The sequence below is a fragment of the Culex quinquefasciatus genome, chromosome 3 (assembly GCF_015732765.1).
Source record: "Culex quinquefasciatus strain JHB chromosome 3, VPISU_Cqui_1.0_pri_paternal, whole genome shotgun sequence".
NCBI lineage: Eukaryota > Metazoa > Arthropoda > Insecta > Diptera > Culicidae > Culex > Culex quinquefasciatus.
The window spans coordinates 88,581,736-88,588,950 of record NC_051863.1 but is presented as its reverse complement, the minus strand read 5'-3'; the positions used below and the strand labels follow the sequence as shown (position 1 = coordinate 88,588,950).

The 7,215-nt window shown below is 42.2% G+C and overlaps 1 long non-coding RNA gene across 1 annotated transcript; it reads left to right on the top strand.

The window, feature by feature from the left end:
* The first annotated feature begins 1,792 nt into the window (after positions 1-1,792).
* Positions 1,793-2,460, top strand: LOC119770573. Its single transcript, XR_005278897.1, has 2 exons — positions 1,793-1,886; positions 1,950-2,460. It is a non-coding gene; the product is annotated as an uncharacterized LOC119770573 (long non-coding RNA).
* Positions 2,461-7,215: the final 4,755 nt, after the last annotated feature.

The following is a 7,215-nucleotide window of genomic DNA, read 5'->3' as shown; positions in this document are numbered from 1 at the left end:
CAGCTCGCCCATATCGGTGCCAGGGGAGGTCGTACTCTTTGTCGGTAAAACTGGTTCGGGGACAAATTTTCGTTTGATGACGTTATCGCTGGGATTGGGAATGCCAAGTTGGCAGTTAAGGGAAAAGCTAGGGGCAAAGATCTTGGCCGTGTTGAGGTTTTTAAAGTAGATGCAGTACGTCGAGGTCTAGATAGCGTCTCCAAGAACTTTCTAGCCTCTCAGGGCGAAGATTCCGGGTTGGAGGAAGTCGGTTTTGCCCCAGCGGTATTAACCGGAGGCGGCCCGCTTGGCAAACCCGACGGTGTTCACGTGATCGTTTTCTGGGAGGATGACGACTGAAAGTCCGAAATCGATCGGGAGCTGCTTGATGCAAAATCCCGGAATGACCTTCTAGCGAGGCGCGTCCATCTTTCAGCAGACACGCGGAATGTGAATCGCTAGAAATTCGACCACCCTCGAGATTCCCCCCGGACGATGGTTCACTCTAGTAATCATCGTCCTCATCCGGAACTTGTTCCGTTTGAATCAAAACAAAACATAAACAATAACATTGCGCGAAATGTCATGTCAAAGTCAGAGCTGCCAGTTGATGACATTTCGATCCGTCATTTTTGACAGTGAACCGGTCGTGCCGAGGGGTCATAAAAAGGTTGAGTCATGGTTCAGAGTCCACTGTGTAGTCTTTTATTAGTCTATGGAGTAACCGCGAGGTTCCGCTACTCACAATCGAGTCAAAAAATTCAAAAACGCGTGCTAATGGTCTATCCTAAATGACAGCGTGCCTTTCGATAAACGATTCTATAGAAATGAGTTTTTCACCGTGAAAATTAAAGACATTATTTGGATTGTATCAATCTACTGGTACAGTTGACAAACTAACGAAACGACAGCAAAATGATCAAGAACGCGTATACTAAATTATCAAATAATGACCCTATAACGATTATTTTCAATAAAATATGATTTGGATTTATCGACCGATTCTGTAGATTTTACGCGGCTTTAAATATTTATTGGGCTAAACATGAAAAAAGAACAAATAAACTCATACACACTCTCATACACACATAAACTAATTTACATGTTTAGACCTGGACATTATAACGGTTTTTGAATTAGACTTGAGATTTTTTGAAAGGCATCAATATAATGAAAACAATCTGTACTGCAAAAATAAAAAGTAACAAAGTACCCTAAGTTGGGTAGAATTTCCAGCAATAGTAGATTATCTATAGTTCCTGATAAGTGGCTGTTACACACACACACACACACACACACACACACACACACACACACACGCGCACGCGCGCGCTTGATATGTCATCATGGAACGAGCTCACCCGGGTCTTGAAGACTGGAGACTGCTCGCCGTTCTCCATTCGCCGCCGCAGCATCGAAATCGGGTGTAACCCGACCACACCACCGACGACTGCTGCGCCGCACAAATCCGTTTGTCGTTGGCCTCACTGCTCCGTGTATTCAACATACGTCCTACTGGAAGCCGCTCCTCTCACATGGTCAAAAAACAATAAAAACTGCAACATAACCTAAAAATCCGAAATGACAGCACGACAATAGCACGACATTCTAAATAACAAAACCGTGCGACGTCGGTCGAATGTCGTACGACAATGTCGTACAATTTCGATCATCGATCGCACGACAAATACGACATTTTGGTGCAAAAACGTATGACATTCGTGCGAAAGTCGCACGACATTGTCGTGCGACGTCGTACGATTGCACGGACGACAAACGACGGACGTCTGACAGACTTTTCAGTCAGGGTCGTGGCGAATGTGATTGCCGCCATTTTGTTAAGTTGCCATGTTCTTTCATTTTCTTTTGTCGAAGGAGAATGACGTATTTTCTACGCCACCAACTCGGTAAGTTAATTGTTCAAGAAAATGGCTCAACATAAGTAATAAATCTTTCCTTAATTTCAGCAGATATACAAACAAGATGGATCTTCTGGCCAAAACCGCGGAAATCGTCAAAATCGATAATGACACAAAGGCCCAGGGACAATCGCTTGGACGGATCGGAGCTATAATTAAAAAGACAAATGTTCCAGATCGTTCCATTACTGAAAGGAAAGGAATAGGATAAGGAAGGATATAAACATTTAAATGTAGGCAGTATAATTGAAGAAGATTCCCGGAAGCTGGTAGAAAGATAATAACAATTTAAAAAAAAATCTCCAGATGGTTCCATTGCTATTTTAGTGACTGTAGTTAGTTCATAAAATTTGATCATATATGGTAAGGAGGAATGATAGAAAAAAGGATAATGAATAGGAATGATATGAACATTCATATAAATCAAATAAAGAATAGATAATATGTATAAGCAGTTCATTTATAAATGATCCAGGAACTCGCAAAAATCGCTTCTGCACCACTAATTGCCTCCACTGCTGGCACTGAACCCGCAACCTTTGGAGTGTTAACATTCACACAATTTCTCGCAGACCTTCAAGTAAACCAAGAAAACTTGCGAGCATTGCAATTATGCAATAGAAGAAGAATAGCCGTGTTGCAGTTCGCCGACTCAGCAATGGCCTCGTCCATCATCGACAAACCTCTGGTATATCAGGGTTGCAAAATCCCGATTTACCTGGACAACAACGCTACGGAAGTTCGTATGCTACCTCTAGGCATAAGCAATGATGACGTAGTCAAAGTGATGAGTAAATACGGCGACATTTTGACCATCACCAACGACCGCTGGATTAACTTCTTCCCAGGGATCCCAAATGGAGTTCGGACCCTGCGGATGGTGCTGAAACAGCCAACGCCGAAATCAATAACTGTAAACAATGCTGCTGCAGCAGTGACGATTATAGGCAAAAAAACGCTTTGCAAACTCAAAGCAAAGAACAAAAAATGTGCGGATTCGAGTAAAAAGGTGAACCAAAACAGCAGTAAAAAACCGATTGAACCTGAGCCAAGCAGTAGCAGCAATAAAAGCAACAACAGTAAACCAGAACAAAATGCAATGGAAACAAGTGAAATTGACGAAGAAGACAACGATGGATTCGAGACCGTGCTTTCTAAGCACACTCGCAAAACCGGAAGCGCTTACAGGCATATTTGGACGCGGATGACGAATTAACAACAAAACGAAGAGAGATGGCAGCAGAAGAAACAGATGAAGAAGATGAAGATGTCATAAAAGCAAAATATTATAAGAAAAAGTGTTGTGAGATAACTTCTAAATCCCTCGAAGAAGAGGACGAAGATAAACTTGAAGAACTTGATAATTTACTCTCTAAATATTCCGCTAAATATTTGAAACATAGACAGAAATCGTTAGAAAAAAGGCATGGTAATAATTATTGATATATAGCCAGACAAGTGTTTTTAAACTCTGTAATCTTTCCTCTTTCACTATCCACCTTGAAGAGATGAATGCACAATGGTGTAAAGTCTCTATAATAAAACAAAAAAAAATGTAGGCAGTATAATTGAAGAAGATTCCCGGAAGCTGGTAGAAAGATAATAACAATTTAAAAAAAAATCTCCAGATGGTTCCATTGCTATTTTAGTGACTGTAGTTAGTTCATAAAAGGAGAATGGGCGAATTTGGTCCAAGGATGTACACGAACGGGACCAACTTTTTTCGAAAGATCTCGCCGAGACATGAAAAAAAGTCTTCTGGACCAACTCTCTAAACCCCGGGGTTCAAAAGTTACATGTTGTTGAAGTTTGAGCATTTTGGGTAAAAATGTACAAAAAATCGTATTTTTGCTATTTCTAAAATCATTTATAAAATCTCTGTTTCATTATGGATTTCGATTTTCTTGACTTCATTCGACGCGTATCAGCAAAAACTATGAATTCTGTGAATACAAAGAGACGAGTTGTTCCTTTTAATTCCGCTATATATTTTAATATCTTGACAGATACGTATTTCGTCTACTACTTGCAGACTTCATCAGTGTTCTGTTCTCGACTGAAGGTTCATCGCTGGTGTATCCATATTTGTAGTTACTGTAGGTACTACCTCCTCGTTCTTCTTTGTGCCTGTATAGGTAACAGCTTAAACAGCCACGTTGAGCCGTTACCTGAATCCTTGTTGAGTAAACGTTTGTTGCCTGCCTTGAAGATTTCCAAACTTTCAGCGACAGCCAGCTTCGATGGGTTAGTGATGTGTCTTAAGATGACCGCGTCGCTAGCTGTGATGTTATGTTTTTCCTCGATGATGTGTTCGGTTACTGCTGACTTGAAATGGGGGACAAATCCTTTCCGTTTTTCCTCCATGGCAATTTTGACATATGTGTGTATATGCTCATCCAACCTGGTTTGCAGCAATCTCTTAGTTTGTCCAATGTAGCTCATATCACAGTGGCCGCAGGATACCTCGTAGATGCCGGGTTTGCCTAAAGTCGGTATGGGGTCTTTCGTTGAACCTAAGATGGATTCCAACTGGCTGTTTCTACTGCTGAACACTAAATCGATGCCAAATTTAGCCAGTTTTTGTCGTAATGGGCGTGTTATCCTGTAGTCGAATTCTACTGCTGCTCTTCGCAGTGGCTCTGCTGATGACGTAAGGGTTGTGAGTGAAGTTCTGTGCAGTTTTCTTTCCTTCTTATCGATGATTGCTTGGATAGTTGTTCTGCTGTAACCGTTGATTTCCGCTGTTTCAAATATGTACTCCAATTCTTTCTGTTTTCCTGCTTCGCTGAGGGTAAAGTTGTCATCCTATGTATAAAATAATGATATGCTGCCATCTTATGTTGGAATGAATGGTTTGACGTGGCTGGGATTGTTCTTCTGGTGTTTGTTGGCTTCCTGTAGATCTCGAAAGAAAACGAAGATGGGCAACCTGGTTCTCTTAGGATCAGGATGTCTAAGAAAGGTAACTTTCCTTCGACTTCCATTTCGTAAGTGAATTTGATGCTCCTGCGTGCACTGTTTATGGTGTCCAGTACCGTTGTTAGTGAGTCCCTTTGATGATGCAGAAGATGTCATCTACGTATCTCCACCAACGTTCTGGTAGTAGGTTTTGGTTTGTAGTTCGTGTTCCAAAGCTGCCATATAAACATCGCTCATGAACGGTGACAGTGGGTTACCCATCGATGCTCCCATCCTCTGTTGGTAGATGCAATCCCTGAACTGGAAGTAGCTCTGTTCCATGCATAATTTGACGAATGTTATATACTGGATCGTTTTTGTCTCCATGGTTCTCCCTCGTATTGTGATTGCAGCCAATCCCGTAGAGTTCCTATTGCGTTTTTACTGGTATGCTTGGGAACAGTGCTGTTACGTCGAAGGAAACCATTATTTCATCCTCAGCTATCGGTCCCGACTCTAAGAGCTCCTTTGTGAACACCTGCGAACTGATGATCGAACGGCTCGGGAAGGGTTTCGGCATACTCTTGAATTCCTCGACAAGCCACTTTGCGATCCGACTGGTTGGGGCATCCACTGCTGAAATGATTTCTCGCATCTCGTTGCCTGGTTTATGCACTTTAGGTAGTGCTTTAATCCTTGGTAGAGTTGGGTTCGGTACTCTCAACGATTTTGCAGTTTTCCCAACCGATTTCAAAAGGCCTGCACATTCTTTGATGGTGTTCTCTACTTTTTTGACCATATCGATTAGCGTGTATCCTCGTTGTAGTGAATATTTTTCCCTGTTTCCGAGTTTCTCAAGAAGTTCCTTGTCGTATTCGTCCCGGTCCATGATTACTACCCGGTTTCCTTGTCCGCTTTTAGGTAGTACACGGGTTTCTCCTTGAGTTCCTTCACTACTCGTACTTCGGCGTTGTCCTGGTGTTTTTTTGTTGCTTCTCGTATTAATTTGGATACCGTCATCCTGACGCTGTTGATTTGTGCTGGAAGGAGCGGGGGAGGTTTTGTCTGTTTTCCGTCGATGCTGTTAGCATTGATAACAGTTTCGATGTCGATAACAATGTTTTCCAGGTTTGGTTTTGATGATACCGCGTACTTAAGACCTTTGTTGAGTAAAGTTAACTGTTCTTCTGAAAAAGTTTCAGAAGAACGATTAACAACGAACTCTTCTAAGGGTTTAACTACTGGTTTCATTGTAGGGGCAATGTGGGAAATCAGTTGTCGGAATTTGTTGTCCAGTATCTTGCGTTTCTTTCTGATTCGCACTTCTCGGCTACCTTAACCTTCGTCAAAAGGCTTCGAATTCGATGGGGAATTCTTTGGCTAGTTTCAGATGGAGTGAATAGCATTCGAGAGTTTGATACTCAGTCTACCGTAGAGTTTTTGATGCTCTCTTTGACAAGCTCTAACTCCACCCTCCGGATGATTTTGCTATCCGTATGACCCTTCGTCCTAATCTTGTGGCTAGTTGGTGTAACTCGGTGTTCGACGCATTTTTCAAGAAGGCGATGTCTTTGTGGATACCTGCGATGATTTTCTTCAGTCCGATGAACTTGTTGTGCTCCGAAGGCTTGGTTGCCATGGTAATTGTGGTTTGGTTGAGCGTTTTAGCAGAATGCATTACTGTGAATACAAAGAGACGAGTTGTTCCTTTTAATTCCGCTATATATTTTAATATCTTGACAGATACGTATTTCGTCTACTACTTGCAGACTTCATCAGTGTTCTGTTCTCGACTGAAGGTTCATCGCTGGTGTATCCATATTTGTAGTTACTGTAGGTACTACCTCCTCGTTCTTCTTTGTGCCTGTATAGGTAACAGCTTAAACAGCCACGTTGAGCCGTTACCTGAATCCTTGTTGAGTAAACGTTTGTTGCCTGCCTTGAAGATTTCCAAACTTTCAGCGACAGCCAGCTTCGATGGGTTAGTGATGTGTCTTAAGATGACCGCGTCGCTAGCTGTGATGTTATGTTTTCCTCGATGATGTGTTCGGTTACTGCTGACTTGAAATGGGGACAAATCCTTTCCGTTTTCCTCCATGGCAATTTTGACATATGTGTGTATATGCTCATCCAACCTGGTTTGCAGCAATCTCTTAGTTTGTCCAATGTAGCTCATATCACAGTGGCCGCAGGATACCTCGTAGATGCCGGGTTTGCCTAAAGTCGGTATGGGGTCTTTCGTTGAACCTAAGATGGATTCCAACTGGCTGTTTCTACTGCTGAACACTAAATCGATGCCAAATTTAGCCAGTTTTTGTCGTAATGGGCGTGTTATCCTGTAGTCGAATTCTACTGCTGCTCTTCGCAGTGGCTCTGCTGATGACGTAAGGGTTGTGAGTGAAGTTCTGTGCAGTGTGCA